The sequence below is a fragment of the Mizuhopecten yessoensis genome, unplaced genomic scaffold (assembly GCF_002113885.1).
Source record: "Mizuhopecten yessoensis strain PY_sf001 unplaced genomic scaffold, ASM211388v2 scaffold7547, whole genome shotgun sequence".
NCBI lineage: Eukaryota > Metazoa > Mollusca > Bivalvia > Pectinida > Pectinidae > Mizuhopecten > Mizuhopecten yessoensis.
Window position 1 is genome coordinate 1,412,472 of NW_018407102.1, and position 19,830 is coordinate 1,432,301.

General features: G+C 35.7%; 1 protein-coding gene across 4 annotated transcripts in view; it reads right to left on the reverse strand.

Moving 5' to 3' along the window:
* The window catches only part of LOC110453920 (G protein-activated inward rectifier potassium channel 3-like), a 70,634-nt gene that overhangs the window by 33,095 nt on the left and 17,709 nt on the right, over positions 1-19,830 (reverse strand). Inside the window, exon 1 of one of the 4 annotated variants that reach the window (XM_021503163.1) lies at positions 18,986-19,309. The exons of the other annotated variants lie outside the window; for them this stretch is intronic. The gene's annotated coding sequence lies outside the window, so the exon portion shown is untranslated. Of the gene's footprint in view, positions 1-18,985; positions 19,310-19,830 lie in introns of those variants that run through there. 4 annotated transcript variants of the gene reach the window in all.

Sequence of the window (19,830 nt, forward strand, 5' to 3'; positions counted from 1 at the left end):
CATGTATGTACCACCAGTGTAATATATACAGGTAAGTTCCACCAGTGTAATATCTACAGGTAGGTACCACCAATGTTATATCTACAGGTAAGTACCACCAATGTAATATTTACAGGTAAGTACCACCAGTGTTATATCTACAGGGTAAGTACCACCATTGTAATATTTACATGTTAGTACCACCAGTGTAATATTTACAGGTAAGTACCACCAACATAATATTTACAGGTAAGTACCACCAATATAATATCTACAGGTAGGTACCACCAATGTAATATTTACAGGTAAGTACCAGCAACATAATATTTACAGGTAAGTACCACTAATGTCATATTTACAGGTAAGTGCCACTTATGTAATATCTACAGGTAAAAACCACCAATGTAATATTTACAGGTAAGTACCGCCAGTGTAATATCTACAGGTAAGTACCACCATTGTACTATTTACCGGTTTGTACCACCAGTGTAATATCTACAGATAAGTACCACCAATGTAATATTTACAGATAAGTACCACTAAATTAATATTTACAGGTAAGTACCACCAATGTTATATTTACAGGTAAGTACCACCATTGGAATATTTACCTGTTTGTACCACCAGAGTAATATCTACAGGTAAGTACCAACAGTGTAATATTTACAGGTAAGTACCACCAATGTAATATTTACAGGTAAGTACCACCATTGTACTATTTATCTGTTTGTACCACCAGTGTAATATCTACAGGTAAGTACCACCAATGTAATATTTACAGGTAAGTACCACCATTGTAATATTTACCTGTTTGTACCACCAGTGTAATATCTACAGGTAAGTACCACCAATGTAATATTTACAGGTAAGTACCACCAATGTCATATTTACAGGTAAGTGCCACTAATGTAATATCTACAGGTAAAAACCACCAATGTAATATTTACAGGTAAGTACCACCAATGTAATATTTACAGGTAAATACCACCAATGCATTTTCTACAGGTAAGTACCACAATTGTTCAAAGACCAAGACAAATTAAAATGTGCCTAGTGCTTTATGGACAATTTAAACAACATCAATATACACAGAAGAATGGAGAAATTTTACATAAAAATAATAGCATGCTATCAAATATTCCAACGGTCCACCAGTATAAAGCAGAATCAAACAGAATGTCATCAACTCGCAGGATATAGGAATGGAGTATATGATAGAGTCAACTTTTAGTCACTGTCTAGTGGATAATAAACCACTCCAGAAGTTCTATTCAAATCTCATCACAGAAAACAAGTAAAATAAAATCTGAAATTTAAGTACACAACTACATGATATATTGACTAAACATATAAAATTAGACTGAAATCAATCTGGTCGTTAAAAAATCCCTGTACCACTGCCAGAAGCTCAAACTAAGTATTGGAAACTTTTTTTTACTGACATGACTATATCTTTGATAAATAATTTCTTTAAGAAAATCATTCTGTGTGGTGTAAACAAAAATGAAGATGAAACAAACAAAATATAATAAGCAACAGTGTTTCTAGTAGAACACTTCAGTGGGGCTAGACCAGGATTGAGTGTAAAACTTCAGTGGGGCTAGACCAGGATTCAATATTATATTATTGCTCTACCTGATTGAACTACTTGGTCAACAGAAGTGTCATGGCCAAACTGTGTTCCAGATATATCCAAACGGAAGGTAATATAAGGGGAGGTTACTGTGTTTAGGAAAATCCACAGCGCAGTGGGACAGGGATCCTTAAGAGGAGTTGTTCGGACAAGTATTTCTATCAAAATAAATGAGCAATATCTTCTATAACGGGAGGTATTTTAACAATAAATGCAGTTCACAACTACAAAAGATACTGATTACTGATCTGTAGTTCAGAAGTAATTGTTGTGATGATATTTAAATTAGGAGTATAGTTGTTTTAAAGGGGGAGGAAATGACTATTAACATTTGAATGCACAGGCTTTGTTGCCGGAGGTATACAAATGTTTATTCTGAAAAAAAGAATCATAGGTGTTACATTCCACAGCCATGGGAGGTACCGAATTTGATATAATAAGGGCACCTACTCTAATGTAAAGATGTGGATTAATTAGGTTGCCTTACAAGCGTCCGCTATAGGGAATTTCCCTTTAGCTTGGCGGTATAGCATCGGGCTGGAGAGCCAAGGGTCGCGGGTTCGAGCCCAGGCGACGGCACTATCTTTATCACTTTTCCTTGTCCTATTACACTAATAAAAGATGTTGTCTGGTTGGTGTTGCTAACAAGACAACTTCCAAGACCAAAATGGTGCTTAAAAAATGCTATCATGTGACAGTGATGTACAGTCTTTTGAAATGATATAGCATATTATAAACGGGGAGTCATCTTAGGAGAGGGTTGAGGAACTTTCGTTTGAACATGTCTGTGCTGCAATGGAAATATAGTTAAAATATAAGGAAGGTAGCTTAAGGAAAATGTGATTAAAGGAAAAGTTCCCCATTTGTCATTTATTCATGTTCAGTGCCTTAATTAATTATTACCTCAAATATGGTAAATGGTTTCCCGCCACTGGCCACAGTTGTTGATGGTGGTTGTATTTTATGAGCTGTGCAGTACAGTAGCTTTTTGGTTGTTAAGGAGTTTATGACATTGTTTTGGTGATGTCTGTATGTATGACTTGTAAAGTGGTAGGCTCTTAAACACAGGGACAGGACAGACTGCCAAAGTTAGAATTACTTGTTGCTTGGTGTAGCATAGAGAAACTACAATGTATAGTGTATAAGGAAGGCTCTTAAACACAGGGACAGGACAGACTGTCAAAGTTAGAATTACTTGTTGTTTGGTGTAGCGAAGAGAAACTGCAATGCATCATTTATCATTAGGTCACCTGGGACAAAGTCTCAAGTGACCTATTGTGATCGCCTTTTGTCCGGCGTCCTCCGGCGTCCGGCGTGCGTCCGTAAACAATTTACATTTTTGACTTCTTCTCCAAAACCCCTGAACCAATTTCAATGAAATTTTGCAGACACCTTCCATGGCCAAAGGTCAACAATAATTGTGAATTATATGGTCCCCAGCCCCCAGGGGCCTGAGGGGCGGGGCCAAAAAGGGTCAAATTGACTAAAATTTCAAAAATCTTCTTCTCAAGATCCAGATATGGTAGAACCCGGTACTCTTCATACATGTAAGGGTCTTAAGATGCTTTACTAAAATGTGAATTTCATGACCCTGGGGTCTCACGTTTCCCGCTGGGGAGGGGGTAAACTTTACTATAGTTTATATAGAGAAATCACATTTTGGACCAACATTTGTTTAATTGCCATTGGAAGTAATTCAATTTAGGTTAGCATTATCAGTATTGGGTAGCAATTTGATGGTATGCACATATCAGCCCTGACTGACCCCCAGGGGCTGATGGGTGGAGCAAAAAAGGGTTGAATTGACTGAAATTTCTAAATCTTCTTAAGACCAGATATGGTAGAATCAAATACTCTTCATAGATGGAAGGGTTTTTAGGTGCTCTACCAAATGTGAATTTCATCACCCTAGGGTCTCATGTTTACCCCTGGGGAAGGAGGGGGAGGGGGGGGCAAAATTTGTTATGGTTTATAATGGCAAACGATACTTTGAATATTACATGTTGATAACTTGATTGGAATTATAACCNTATCACCCTAGGGTCTCACATTTACCCCTGGGGAAGGAGGGGGAGGGGGGCAAAATTTGTTATGGTTTATAATGGCAAATGATACTTTGAATATTACATGTTGATAACTTGATTGGAATTATACCCCTAAGTTGACAGTTTGATACTTTGAAAATTTTGAGCCATCCCTATCCCCAAGGGCTGTAGGGTGGGGCCCAATGGAGTCCGTTTACTAAAATAAAATTTCTTCATTTTCCTTGTTTAGAATCAGGGGTGCTAGTTTCAAATACTTTTCAGACTTAAATCTGCATGCTAGATATTGAATAAGGTGGTTTTATTGTTTTTTGTCATTTTGAATAATATTTCTGTTCATGTTAAAAACAAAAATCAACTCTCTGTATATCAGGTGACCGTTAAGGCCCATGGGCCTCTTGTTTACTATATTTTTGAACTGAATACAAATTTAAAACAGTCACATGATATTGAGGGCAATGAACTCCATTCAACAATAGAAACCTGTTTCTTATTGAAGGATTAGGAACGAAGACTTGTGTATGATATTAGCATCTACATAAATAAATGTTTTTTTATCGGATACAAAAATTGCATACATTAATGATTGTATTTCCCAGGCAAGTTTAGAAAAAATCTGGCAAACAATTATTCTTTCAAGTTAAGTTGAAATCTGCCAAACAACTTAGTGCTATTTTTAATGGTAAACAGGGACTACGTTGTGACAACTCGGTCCTCCGAGGAATACAAAGCGTTGTTTTATGCAAATAATGTATATAAGACAAGTGTATTGATCCTGGGCACCTACAATACAGACACATACATATTTCACACAGGGCACAGAAGGATGTTCGTGGGGAAGAAACCAGAACTTAATAGAAGCAATAGCAGATTTAGGAAGTATTTCTTAGCTTCAGGAAATCAAATAAGCCATTGAATGTATTAAAAGTATTGAAAAATATTGAAGATGAAGGCGAGACCTTCTATTACATCTACAAAATAAAATAATTGAAATACCAATTTCTTGGTGTCTTTTATATAAAATCCATAAAAGTTTCAAATATACAAGTAGCATTATTAGATTTTGTCCATTTGTTTTTGTATTACCTGCCCTTTGCTGGTGCAGCATTTTAACTCATTCACCCCTGAAAACACATCTGAACTCTTCCAATTCAAAGGTTGGAATAGTTCATTATGAATTTTCAGGGGTGAATGAGTTAACTGTTTCATGCAGACTGCAGCCAAAAACTATTTGAGTTCAGTACATGCAAATTGTTACCAGGAACCTTCCAACAAGGAACAAATTGAATGTAGAATTTGCATATTACAGACCTATTCAGCACAAGACTTGCCAGTATTTGATCGTAAGAAGCTATTTGTTTCGTCATATTGTTTAGCTCTGTCACAATCAGATCTCCCTATTGTTTTGATAATTTACATTACATAATGAAAATTAGGTTTGTATGGAAACTAATGGTGATGACAGAAGTAAAATTTTATCACAGCAGGAGACTGAATTAGTTCACCAGAGGTCAAACTTGTTAATGAGTTTGATTATCTCCAAACAATTCCCAGGACACATTAATACAAAATTTAGCTATAAGCAGAGACAGACAGCACTGTAGTTATGGTAGTAGTAATAGATTTAATTTCAAGTTCTTAAATAAATCTTAAGCATTTCACGAATCGGCAATTCAATTCAGTACATGATAAAGGTGACACACAGAGTACATTCTGTGTGTGTGTCATATTGATGTAGATCACATTAATGGTGACACAGAGAGTACATTCTGTGTGTGTCATATTGTTGTAGATCAAATTAATGGTGACACACAGAGTACATTCTGTGTGTGTGTATCATATTGATGTAGATCAAATTAATTGTGTGTGTGTCATATTGATGTAGATCAAATTAATGGTGACACACAAAGTACATTCTATGTGTGTCATATTGATGTAGATCAAATAAATGGTGACACACAGAGTACATTCTGTGTGTGTGTGTCATATTGAAGTAGATCAAAATAATGGTGACACACAGAGTACATTCTGTGTGTGTGTCATATTGATGTAGATCAAATTAATTGTGTGTGTGTCATACTGATGTAGATCAAATTAATGGTGACACACAGAGTGCATTCTATGTGTGTCATATTGATGTAGATCAAATAAATGGTGACACACAGAGTACATTATGTGTGTGTGTCATATTGATGTAGATCAAATTATTTGTGTGTGTGTCATACTGATGTAGATCAAATTAATGGTGACACACAGAGTGCATTCTATGTGTGTCATATTGATGTAGATCAAATAAATGGTGACACACAGAGTACATTCTGTGTGTGTGTGTCATATTGATGTAGATCAAATCAATGGTGACACACAGAGTACATTCTGTGTGTGTGTCATATTGAAGTAGATCAAATTAAAGACATGAATATACATGTTTCATTAGAGAATATTGTACATAATTACTGTTAAATATAGTTACATGTTTGCTGATCTAATTCTATACACTTTAGAAATAAATTTACATAAAGATTTACTTCCTGTACACATAAAAGAGGTAACCGTTTTCAAGAAAACGATGCTCAGTGGAGCGGAAAATATCAGTCACATATTCCAGGGATCTAGTTTAAGTGTCTGATAGTCTGTATCTACAGACAGGCAGATGGATAAACAGCGACTCTAATTACAATATACCCCCTAAACTGTTGAAGATTTAATAATTTGATAATCTCTTGTTAAGATTTTCACCTTCATCATAATGGGCCCCTAATAACTTATACACTCTGCAGTGTCACATCCTTTATCAAACCACAGTGACACCCCTGTATTTTGGACTAGCTGTTTTTTAAGGAAAAACTTGTTAACATACGACAAATGCTATGGCATAAACTCATTTGAGTTCTGAAAGGTCAAATCTGTCACCTTTAGTAATCAAGGATTCATTTCCGTAAAACATCCTTTCTCACAATAATGACATATGGATTATCTATAGCCATATACTATGGGCACAGATTTGACCATGAACAGGTATTGTAATGACCAATCATGGTTATAGACCAATTCTCATTATCTTAGTATACTATAATGGTAATAGATTACAGTATTTATAGTCAGGTCGTCTACATCTTATTATCTCTTAATGAATAAAAAAAATCCTTTCAGCAATAACCTTTCCCCGAGAAATTACTTTAAACCATCCCTGCAGCATTCACCAAGGTCATTGCCTGTCCCTGCTGGGTTTACCTGTCAGATATAACTAGCACCTGTCCTTGATTTTGTCATACAAGATTCCAACCAGAGACGGAGATAAACAAGGGATATCTCTAAAAAGGCTGAGATTGCACTACACTCTGTAGCCCTCATCCAGGTCTGTATCCTACTAGAGATAACCTTTGTCTATCCCTGTAGCCCTCATTCAGGTCTGTATCCTACTAGATATAACCTTTGTCTATCCCTGTCGTCCTCATCCAGGTCCGTATCCTACTAGATGTAACCTTTGTCTATCTCTGTAGCCCTCATCAAGGTCTGTGTCCTACTAGAGATAAACTTTGTCTATCCATGTAGCCCTTATCCAGGTCTGTATCCTACTAGATATAACCTTTGTCTATCTCTGTAGCCCTCACCAAGGTCTGTGTCCTACTAGAGATAAACTTTGTCTATCCATGTAGCCCTTATCCAGGTCTGTGTCCTACTTGAGATAAACCTTGTCTATCCATGTAGCCCTTATCCAGGTCTATGTGTCCTACTAGAGATAACCTTTGCCTTTCCCTGTAGTCCTCATCCAGGTCTGTGTCCTACTAGAGATAAACCTTGTCTATCCATGTAGCCCTTATCCAGGTTTGTGTCCTGCTAGAGATAAACCTTGTCTATCCATGTAGCCCTTATCCAGGTTTGTGTCCTGCTAGAGATAAACCTTGTCTATCCATGTAGCCCTTATCCATGTCTGTGTCCTACTAGAGATAACCTTTTTCTACCACTGTAGCCCTTATCCAGGTCTGTATCCTACTAGAGATAAACTTTGTCTATCCATGTAGCCCTTATCCGGGTTTGTGTCCTACTAGAGATAAACTTTGTCTATCCATGTAGCCCTTATCCAGGTTTGGGCCCTACTAGAGATAAACTTTGTCTATCCATGTAGCCCTTATCCAGGTCTGTATCCTACTAGATATAACCTTTGTCTATCTCTGTAGCCCTCAGCAAGGTCTGTGTCCTACTAGAGATAACCTTTTTCTACCACTGTAGCCCTTATCCAGGTCTGTATCCTTCTAGATATAACCTTTGTCTATCCATGTAGTCCTTATCCAGGTCTGTGTCCTACTAGAGATAACCTTTGCCTTTCCCTGTAGTCCTCATCCAGGTCTGTGTCCTACTATAGATAACCTTTGTCTATCCATGTAGTCCTTATCCAGGTCTGTGTCCTACTAGGGATAACCTTTGTCTACCACTGTAGCCCTTATCCAGGTCTGTATCCTACTAGATATAACCTTTGTCTATCCCTGTAGTTCTTATCAAGGTCTGTATCCTACTAGAGATAACCCTTGTCTAGCCCTGTAGCCCTCATCCAGGTCTGTATCCTACTAGATATAACCTTTGTCTATCCATGTAGCCCTTATCCAGGTCTGTGTCCTACTAGAGATAAACTTTGTCTATCCATGTAGCCCTTATCCAGGTCTATGTGTCCTACTAGAGATAACCTTTGCCTTTCCCTGTAGTCCTCATCCAGGTCTGTGTCCTACTATAGATAACCTTTGTCTATCCATGTAGTCCTTATCCAGGCCTGTGTCCTACTAGAGATAACCTTTGTTTATCCATGTAGCCCTTATCCAGGTCTGTGTCCTTCTAGAGATAACCTTTGTCTATCCATGTACCCCTTATCCAGGTTTGTGTCCTACTAGAGATAACCTTTGTCTATCCATGTAGCCCTTATCCAGGTCTGTGTGTCCTACTAGAGATAACCTTTGCCTATCCGACTTCCAGTTCTGGCACGAAGATGGCTAGTTGGTTCTCACATCAAGGTTAACAAAAATTCATGTTGGAATGTCCTGGGTAAAAAAAAGGAACAAAAAGAAAACTGAAGACCATCCTAACCAAATCTCAAACTATTTCCTACGCAGCAAATCAACAAGCGAGTAGGAACTACCAGCAAAGTGGCGGGTAAAGCATTGGAAGAGCAGCACGTGCTGAAATTCCACTCAAAGATAGCGACAGGTACCAGTGTTAATGTCAAAACAGAAGCCATAGAGGATTTGAAGGACTTAATACTGAAGTCAACGGATAGCCTGGCCAAAAAAATAGACAACATTACATCTTCAGTCGAAAATGTGGAAAAAAAGATTATCGACATGGAAAACAAACTCGTGTCTTTCAACGGAAAACTCACGGTACTCACTCGGGAAAACGATGACTTAAAAAAAAGCGTGGAGTTTGTCAGTGACCAGGTAGATGAACTGCAGGAGGAAAAAGACAAAGTTGCCGCTCTTGTTAAGAACATTGATACTTTAAAAACTGAACAACAATATCAAGAATATCGTAGCAGGAAATACAACCTTCTGATTTACGGGGTTCAGGAACAGACTAGAGAAGACACAGAATCCGTGACAAGAAAGTTTATGAAGGAAAATCTCAAAATGGCGGATGAGGAAGCCAGAATTCCCTTGGTGAACACGCGCCGTTTACCTAAGCTTGCATCTTTCAGTGATGACATGCAGCGCCCCAAGGCTATTATTGTTAAGTTTGTGAGACTAAAAGATCGGGATAGAGCCCTGAGGCAGCAAAACATCTGGAGAGGGGCTGTAGAATAACAGTGAGAACGGACTTACCAACGGAGCTGAAAAAGAAACGGTCAAATTTGGCCAAGATATCGTTTAACTTAAGAAGAGAAGGTAATTCAACAAGGATCAAGGAAACGTTGTCTGACGTGTGGCTGGAACTCAAGCAAAACAAAAACGCGTCGTGGCAGAAGTACATGCTCAAATTGTGATGTTACAGATCGTGTGACGTGTCCATTATCCAGTGAACTCTAAATCTTAATGTGGGACAATAACAAATCCCCAGGACTAATTCGCTTACTACAAGACAATATAGGTAATATGTGTCTAGAACTTTATAAACATGCTTATTCGCTCGTTTCTATGATTTATGCCCTGGCTCACAAAGAGACAGCAAAGGGCCTGTTTCCAGTAATGTTAATTCTCCATAGGTGCCTGCCCCCGTATTCTTTCTTATCTAGCTCAACTACTGTTTTTTTCTTTTCTGAAGAATAATTTTACACCTTTCCGACACCCAGATTTCATAATTTCAGTGAAAATGTATTTTTATAAAGTTGTCAATTTCAGCATCAAAGACATAAGTTCGTAAATAAAAGAAGGTTATCTCGAAATTGTAATTCGCAACATAGTATAAATTTCTTTTGATAAATATTTCCAAAACATCGTGTTTATTCATAAAACATNTATGAACACTCCCGTAAATGCGAAAACCAACCAAAATCATAAGGAACACGTTTTGTTTGTTGTTCTGTCTATTTGTCAGCCAATGTCTTCAACCACGGGGACTTGTGAAGTAGCCATCTTGGATTTTTTTTATGAAAAAGTGTTTCTCTCACTTTTTTTCATATCTGTGTACATATTCTCAACATACCGAGCAAATACTCTCGTTTTTTTGTTAATTATCTAAAGAAAGTCGAAAATCGGCAATTCAACCATAGGCTAATTCAACCCAACATTTGAAAATGTTCCACCACTTACATTTTGATGATTTTTCCTCTCATCAATAGCATATTACGTACTGTTTAATAGGATAAAAATTGGTTTGCATCCAACGCCCATAAAAGGGTGTATTCTCTAAAAAACACAGTTTTTGTGTCTAAAATGTTATCATCGAAAATGGCATTTTTGAGATTGTTTCTTCCATAAAACAGCCAAATGGCGCGATGGAAACATGATTTTTTGTCACAATCATGCCATGAATGTATTCTTTACGGTGACCATCATTTGATTAGATTTTCATTAATATTTTACATAACATGCACATTTTATCAACACTTAGACAGCTTCTGAAAGGTACAACTTTGAGGAGCCATAAAAAACAAACCAAGTGACCTAAATCTTTATACTTTATAGATTTGTGACCACAACGGCATGGGCAATGCACCACCAACAGGAAATTTGAATCAGAGAAGGGGCCGTTTTGGAAACCGGCCCTTTAAGAGTATTTTTTCTTTTTTAATTAGCAAGGCAGACTTCTAAATTGTACAATAACTTAATGAGGTTATATGACAATTTTCTTTTTTCAGTATCTTGTACTCTTTTATAAAGATAGAAAGGTTTTTGTAAGATTATATTTATACAAAGACATACAAATGTAGGCACATGACATGCATACGCTGACCATATAAAATTGATTACAAACATATTACGGTTTGTTATAAAAGTGTTTATATACACAGTGTATGTTAATATTAAGTTTTGATTATTGATACACTATATTTAATTATAGGTTAGTGTTAACATGGTAAAAGCCTCAGATGGTTAAATAAAGGACAGAAAGGTGAAAACCGAGAAATCTACGGTGCAAAGAGAAACCTTTAACATAGTACGATTGTTCATGTTACTGAAAAACTCCTTATAAATTAAAAGTTACAACTGTTTGGAACCTTCTTACATAGAAGTCAAGATTGTTGCCCTATATATTGTCTAGACTGCCATTGTTATACAGGTGCCTGTATAGAACTATTTCTGTGACACAGTATGAACAGAAGGGACATTCCAACATGGAGGTTGTAACCATGTGTGGGTTCTTATTATTTTTGTGTATTTTTTTTCCTTTTTCTGTTGGTTGTTTGGCATTAGTGAGGGAGATACCTCATAATGTTGACAACTCCGAGAACTGGAAGTTTTTTGTTCCTATGTATGTGTATATGTAGTTTTTTGTCTGTATATATGATGAGTGAAAGTTACATTTATAAATATATAAACTTGCAATATAAATACACAATAACCTCAAGTTTGGAACCTTTAAAATTAGCTTTACTGATATCAGATGGCAGAAGGTATTAGCATAGTGAGTCTCAACTGCAGAGGTCTCAGAGACAGTTTTAAAAGAAAAGATGTCTTCAATTATTTAAGACAAAAAAAATATTCAATTTACTGTTTACAGGACACTCATTTTGTTGAGGCCGATGAAAATATGATTAAAGCTCAATGGGGGTTTGACCAATGTTACTTCAGTCATGGTAGACGAGACTCTAGAGGGGTATGTATCCTCCTGAACAGCAATTTTGACTGTAAAGTTAATAAGATAAGTACAGATCAGGAAGGAAATTATATAATATTGAACATTGAAAACAAAATTAAGGTAATTTTAGTAAACATCTATTGTTCAAATAAGGATAATCCAGAATTTTACAAAAAAAAATAAGAAAGTTTAGCTGAAGAGGAAGAAGAATTTTTCATCATCTGCGGGAATTTAAATATGGTACAGGATTATAATTTGGATAACTATAATTATAATACAAGAAACAACCCTAAAGCAAGAGAGGAATTACTAAATATCATAGAGGAATTTAACCTTGAGGATCCGTGGAGAACCCTTAACTCTACAGTAAAAAAATATACTTGGTTTTAAAAAAATCCAGTTAAAAAAGCAAGACTTGATTTTTTTCTGATCTCCAAAGAACTAATGACAAATATGGAAAAAACTGAAATATTGCCGGGGTATAAACTAAAACTGAGACTAACAAATTTTAGAAAAGGAAAGAGTTTCTGGAAGTTTAACAATGCACTTCTCTTTGATAAGATATATGAAGATAAAGTTAAGAAATGTATAAGAGAGACTAAACTTGAATATGCTGTACCTATATATAATATGGAGGAAAAAGAAAACATAGAACCTGAATGTTATCAGCCCGTTATTAATGACCAACTTTTTTGGGAAATGATTTTATTGAAAATTCGGGCTGCTACTATAACCTACAGTGGCCATAAAAAGAAAAGAAATAAGGAAAAAGTTGACAGGATTGACAGACAAATAAAAAACATTGAGGAAATGTTGAGTGACAAGCCGAACACTATTTTGGAAGAAATTTTAACCGAATTGAAAAATGATCAAGAAAATATGAGAAATGAGTATATGAAAGGAATTAAATTACCAGAGCGAGAGCTCAATGGGTTGAAGAAGGGGAAAAGCCCACAAAATACTTTTGCAATATGGAAAAGAGAAACTATGTAAATAAGAATGCAACAAGACTTGTAGATAATGCTGGTAGGGAGATAAAAGAACAAGAAAATATACTAAATGAAATAAAGGAATTTTACAGTAAACTCTATGCAAGTAGTTAGGACAAAATCGAAAATGTTAACTTAAATGAACTATTACATGGATATGAGATACCCAAGTTAAACGAAGAAATTAAAAATAGGCTAGACCAGGAAATTACATTAGAAGAGGTAGGTAGGTCAATAAAAAATCTCAAAAATGGAAAAAGCCCAGGCCCGGACGGTTTCACAGCCGAATTTTACAATTTTTTCTGGCCTGATATCAAAATTTACTTTTTTAAATCTATTAATATGGGAACTGAAAGGGGGGAACTTTCAATAACACAAAAACAAGGGGTAATTACTATAATACCAAAAGGAAATAAACCAAGGGAATATGTCAAGAACTGGCGCCCTATCTCTTTGTTAAATTTATCATACAATTTTTTTTCAACTTGTTTAGCTTACCGACTAAATGAAATCATAAATGAGTTGATACACGAAAACCAGAAAGGTTTTATTAAAGGCAGATTTATTGGTGAAAGTATTAGACAGTTATACGACATTTTACAATACACAGCAGAAACAGATAAACCAGGCTTGTTGCAATTGGTATTAGTAGATTTTGAGAAGGCTTTCGACATAGCATGGAGCTTCATAAACAAAGTATTAACTTTTTTCAATTTTGGTGAATATTTCATAAAAATGATACAAACTTTAACTAGAAATGCTAGTCTGTGTGTAATACAATATGGTATTTTTTCAAAATTCTTCCCTATAGAATGGGGCTGTAGACAGGGTGATCCAATCTCCCCATACTTGTTTATACCGTGCGTCGAGATTTTAGGTATTCTGATTAGAAACAATAATGATATAAAGGGCATCAAAACAAAAAATCGTGAAATAAAACTTTCACAATATGCTGATGATACAGGTATCACTATAGATGGAATGGCAAAATTTCTCAGAACTACACTTAATCTACTAGATCAGTATGCAAAATACTCGGGTGTAATGCCTAATATTGACAAGACGAAATGTATATGGATTGGCAGCAAAGCTCATAGTAAAGACAGAATATGCACAGAGAAGAAACTTGTTTGGTCTGAAGAACCCTTCGTGTTTTTAGGTATTAAAATGAGCGTAGATCTAGATCAAATAATCAAACTAAACTATGAAAGTAAAATCAAAGAAATGAAGGCTCTATTACATGTATGGTCTAAAAGATTAATTAGTACAATGGGTACAATAACAGTGATAAAAAGCATAGTTATGCTAAAAATAATTCATTTATTTACAAATATACCAAAACCTAATATACTAGTGATAAAACAGATTGAACAAATGTTCTTCAGTTTTATATGGAATAATAAAAATGATCGGGTATCTAGGAACCAAATATCAAAGTCCTATGAAGAGGGCAGATTAAAAATGTTCATTATAGAATATTTCATCAAGTCGATGAAACTGACTTGGATAAAAAGACTTTTCAAGTCAAATGACTCCTGGACCTTAATTTTTGAAGAGGTAATAGGTGATAGCAAGAATGTAATTGTCAATAGAGGAAAGGAATTTCTAAAGAAGAAAGTGCATAGTATTAAAAACCTATTCTGGAAAGAAGTTCTAGAAGATCTATATTTTTTTCTGGTGTTGTCGGAGAAGAGGAATTTATTTATCAACATTTATGGTTCAATAATGGAATAAAAATAGATAATAGAACTGTCTATTTTAAACAGTGGGAAAAAATGGGCATAAGTTTTGTCTTTGATATATTGAATGACCGAGGTGAACTTATTACATCTTACGGGGGTTTTGTGAAAAATATAACTTTCATCCGCAACTTACTATGTTCTATGGGTTAAGAAATGCAATTATTTCAGCATGGAATATATATAATACATGTCAGAGCGTCCACTATAGTTCTGCCTCACTGCCCAAAGTTTATTTACAACATCATAACAAACAAAATAAGTGGTAAATCAATAAATAATTTATTGGTAAAAGAATTGAAAGTTAATATAAAATATCAACTGAAATGGGCTGAAGACCTAGACTCAATAATCAATGACTTTCAGTGGAGGAAAGTAAATATGTCTATTTTTAAAAATACTGAAGACATAAAACTTAGATGGCTCCAGTACAGAATAACACATAGAGTCATCAGTACAAATAAATATCTCCACATGACAAAAATAAGACTCTCCACTTTGCTCCTTCTGTAATAATAACATAGAAACAATAATACATTTATTTTATGAATGTAGAGTAGTCGCTAGTTTCTGGAATGATCTCAAGCAATGGCTATACACAAAAACCAATAAAATCATAGAACTGAACAATAATGATGTCATATTTGGAAAAGCAACACATAAACAGGATATTAATGCTCTAAACAGTATTTTGCTGATTGCTTATATAAGCACCACATTTATAAACAAAAATTAAAAACTAGTAGACCCAATATTGCTTACTTTAAAAAAGACCTGGAAGACAACATTAGGATAGAACAGGTAATTTACAAAAAGAATATGGATTACAACAAGTTTGAAAACAAATGGTTCCAAATAATCTAACTTAAATGCCTTATAGACATGCTAGCGGTATTAAGTATTTTGTAATGAGTGGATGGATGCATGAAAGTTATATGTTATGTGTATAAAATAAATAAATGTCTTTTTTGCAATATAGGTATGTATTGGTACTCCAGTTGTAATAAACACAGCAGCATATATAATCGAACAAAAGTATATCTCTGCTCTTCAAGGCAGAATCAGAGTGTAACAAATATATGATCAAATTGAAACTTTCTCTCACATTGATGTACCCCATTGTAAAATTGTATTGTCATTGTCATTATTATATAATAATTATGCAAAAAGGAAAATAAAAAAGTGTCAAATAAAAAAAATAAAAAATAAAATAAAAAAATTGCCTATCCATGTAGCCCTTATCCAGGTCTGTGTCCTAAACCTTAGTCTATCCATGTAGCCTTTATCAAGGTCTGTTCCCTACAAGATAACATTTTGCTGGCCAAGTAGCCTATATCCAGGTCTTTTCCCTATTAATGATGGTAACATCTGCCTGCCCCTGAAGCCCTCATCCAGGTTTGTCCTTTTAGTTTTACCCAGATCTCCTGCAGGAGATAACCTTTTGCCTGCCTAGCTACAACCCTTTACCTGTCTCAACCCTCTGCATGCCCCTGCCGGCTATAATTAGGTCTAGGAGATGATAGATAATCTGGTACTATTTTACTTAGTATAAATCACTCAAGCCATCAATATTTAATGCAGCCATTGATCTCCACTGGTGGAATGCCATAACTATTTACTATAGCTTATGCAACAAAACAGTTCATGACATGCAACTCTCACATCACCTAGGTGCAGTTTACAATGTGGTCATGAGTACTAATAGTAGGAAAAATATGCGAGTAGAATTCCAGCTGAGACTCTTCCAACTGTCGACAGAGGCTGCAACAACTGCAGACAGAATGGATCTTCTAACTGGCGACAGTCGCAGGCTCCAACAACTGTAGACAGACATGTACAGCTAGGATCTACCAACTGTAGACAGAGGCTCTAACAACTGAGCTAAACCATCTTTAGTCTGGGGACAGCCAGTATAAGGATTGAGCTCTCCAGCCAGACACTCCAGTTAGATGGTGTTCTGACGTGAGACAGACACTCTAGCAAATGAGCTAGATGGTCGTCTGACTCGAGACAGACACTCTAATAAAATTAGCTCTATAGGAAGACATTCCAACAAACGAGATAGATAATCATCTGAATTTAAGAAGAAAGTCCAATAAATAAGCAAGATGGTCATCTGACTCTAGGCGGATACTCTAACAAATGAGCTAGATGGTCTTCTGACGCTAGGCAAATAGTCTAACATCTGAGCTAGTTTTGGTCTTCTGACTCTAGGCAACTCCTAACACCTGAACTTGTTGACTTCCCGAGATGGATGCTATTACAACGTTAACTCAGACGTATGGTCTTCCGACTCTAGGTGAATGCTTTAACAAGTGAGCAAGGTGGTCATCTAGTCAAGATGGCTTCCTCTATTTTTCGAGGTCTTCACTAACTATCTGATAACAGGTATGAGTATCCTGTTGCCAACCATATACAATATTTGTGTTTTTATGATGATACTGCTCAACAGTACCAATTTCTAACAAGACTGATGGAAACCAATGGGTAATATGAGATTCATACCCAGAACCAACATCTAGTATTTTTTTCTGGAACTGAGTCAAGTAACATGTTATCAATGACTGGACAGAAAGTCTTGTCAAGCAATTATTCTGAAACATTAGCCGCCAACCATTGTTAACTAGATGACCTCTAAACATTTGAGGGTCATCATAATCTTCAACAATGACATCTATACAATCAGTAAAACTATGTTACAAAATGATGACAGATAGTGTGTAATAACTGCTTGACAGTTACCAATGTCATTACGTGTTTATAAATAACGTACAAATCTTGATATCTGTGGTTAATATGTCCAAACACATCAGTTGTCTGAACACACAAACAGCATATCGTGGATCATAGACTGGGGGGGGGGCACTTCTATTTTGGGTTGAAACAACGTACGAGACAAAATATTGATTTGATCTGAGAGCGTTTCATCATAACATTGTATGTTGTAAGATTTTGATTTTGTGTATATTCCTCTGGGTCACATAAAAATACTCACCCATAGTGAGACAGAAAACAAATCACATGTAACTGGAGAGGAAAAATGCAAAGCCAGACTGGGGTTTGAACCCGGGACCTTCTGAACTCTAGACGGACGCTCAATGAATTGAGCTATCTGGTCGTCGACGATCGACACAGTCCTGTTCCGCTACACACACATAGACATTTTTATTTCTGCTCTCAATGATCGACACCATCAGTTAAAGATAAAGTTTTCTACATAGAACAGTCAACAGAACGAAAATATACATAGAATTGTCATATATTTCTTAATGTATAACTTAATATACAACCTGAATACCATATAACTATGGTTTTTAGTCACCGGATTTTCATTCTGGTCAATGTTTTCATCAGAATTTAAACAACATATTGTTTGGCATAATGAGCAGATTTGTTACAGCTTCAATATCGGGTCATGAACAGAAATGGGATTTTCAGAGGTTGACAATTATGCAAGAGTATGAGAAAGATGGACAAAAGCATATTACATACCCAGTAGTCTTTTAAGCTGGTGACATTAATTCACTTACAAAAATAATTTTTCAACAGCTAAATAGCCGCTAAAGCATCAGTTCCTATGTAAGAGGATACCAGGGCCATCAGCCATCACCGGTAATGCTTCTCCAAGATTGTCAAATGATATATACGCTAGTGGCGAATGATGACACCAAGATTATCTAATGATCTACATCCAGTGACGACATTTTGATCATCAATGAACAATTATGACACAGATTATGAAGTGTGAGACACGCAGTAGGGTAAGTATCATTGTCTAAATTTGGTTTCTCATCCTACTTGATATACCTGTGACTCTTTATGGTTCTCCGAGTGACCGACGTCATCAGATCAGCTTTTGGAGACCTGATTCCTGACACCGAGACATATTCTTCTCTCAAGGCAATGTTTGTACTGCCCATTTCGGAGATAATACCATTGAAAAGTCATGAAATGTCGTGATATTACTGGTTCAAAACATTTCTCTTGTTTGTGGTAGTACATCACACAATTGATACCTCATGTAAATTATATATGGAAATTTTCTAGTTTATGACATTTTTGTAAACCCAAGTGTTCATGCTTACATGGTTCAAATAAGCAGTACGACTCTGTTGTTCTGTCAACATTTGGTATTGTAAAGAGTTTTACTTTATATTTTTTTTAAATATTAAAGCATTGTTTGAAATGAGGAAAACTGCCCTGGAAAGATAGTACACTTGTAACGCTAAAGAAGGGCACAAAATGAACGAGGGGCATGATATCGAGGTTTTACTGTAAATGAAGGTAATATTATCAACGTTTAACTGTGTATTCATGAAACATTATATCAAGCATTTACTTTATTTACAAAGATTTTCTATAAAAAAATACATTTACCTTGACCTGGGCAACCCGAAACACAAACTTGTTGGAGGCATTCTTACAAAGCTCTCCCCCAAACCACAAGCTGGTATCACTGGGTGTCTCCTTAGGTTTAACATCAGTTCAATAGACCTATAACAGTTTGGTCGATGACCTGTATCACCTTGGACAATGAACCATGTGTGCACAAACACTTTGACTGTTGGTGCTGACGTGCACAAATGTTAGGTTTTAACAAATTTTCTTGATAAACAAAGAATCGGGCAACAGCCACGAACTTGATGATCGTTACAGCAACCCTTACAAGTACTTATAACATTGCACCACAATGAAAGCTACATCCTGAAGCTCTATTTGAGGAAATCCACATCACACATGTATCAGCTAGTATACACAAGGAAATTGTTCATACAAGGAAGCTAGGGAAGCAATCTCAGTAAAGTAAAGTGACATAGCTGGAGTTATTCAGGATTACATTTCACAGCTATGTACAGCTTCATAAAAAAACTTTTGCTCGCAAATATTACTTTAATTCAGTGTTCTAAACTGACATTACAGTTTGTCAATGAAAGCCTGCTGATTTTGTAATCATCTCTGTTTCATATTTCTGTTTTGTTGTCCGTTATCTCTATGATATCTTGTTTTGTGCTCAGAAAGCATCAGAGAAAGCCTAGGGAGAAAACTGTTTGTGGGGGTCATATTATGGTGGCAGAGTACAGTAGAAATGGCTTGACCCTAAAAATAAAGGGCATGTCTCGGATAAACATGGATAGCGGATTCATCCTGCACAACACACCTACATATATATATTTATAAACTACATTTTGAATAGGTGTTTATTAGAAGAACATTTTTTTTTT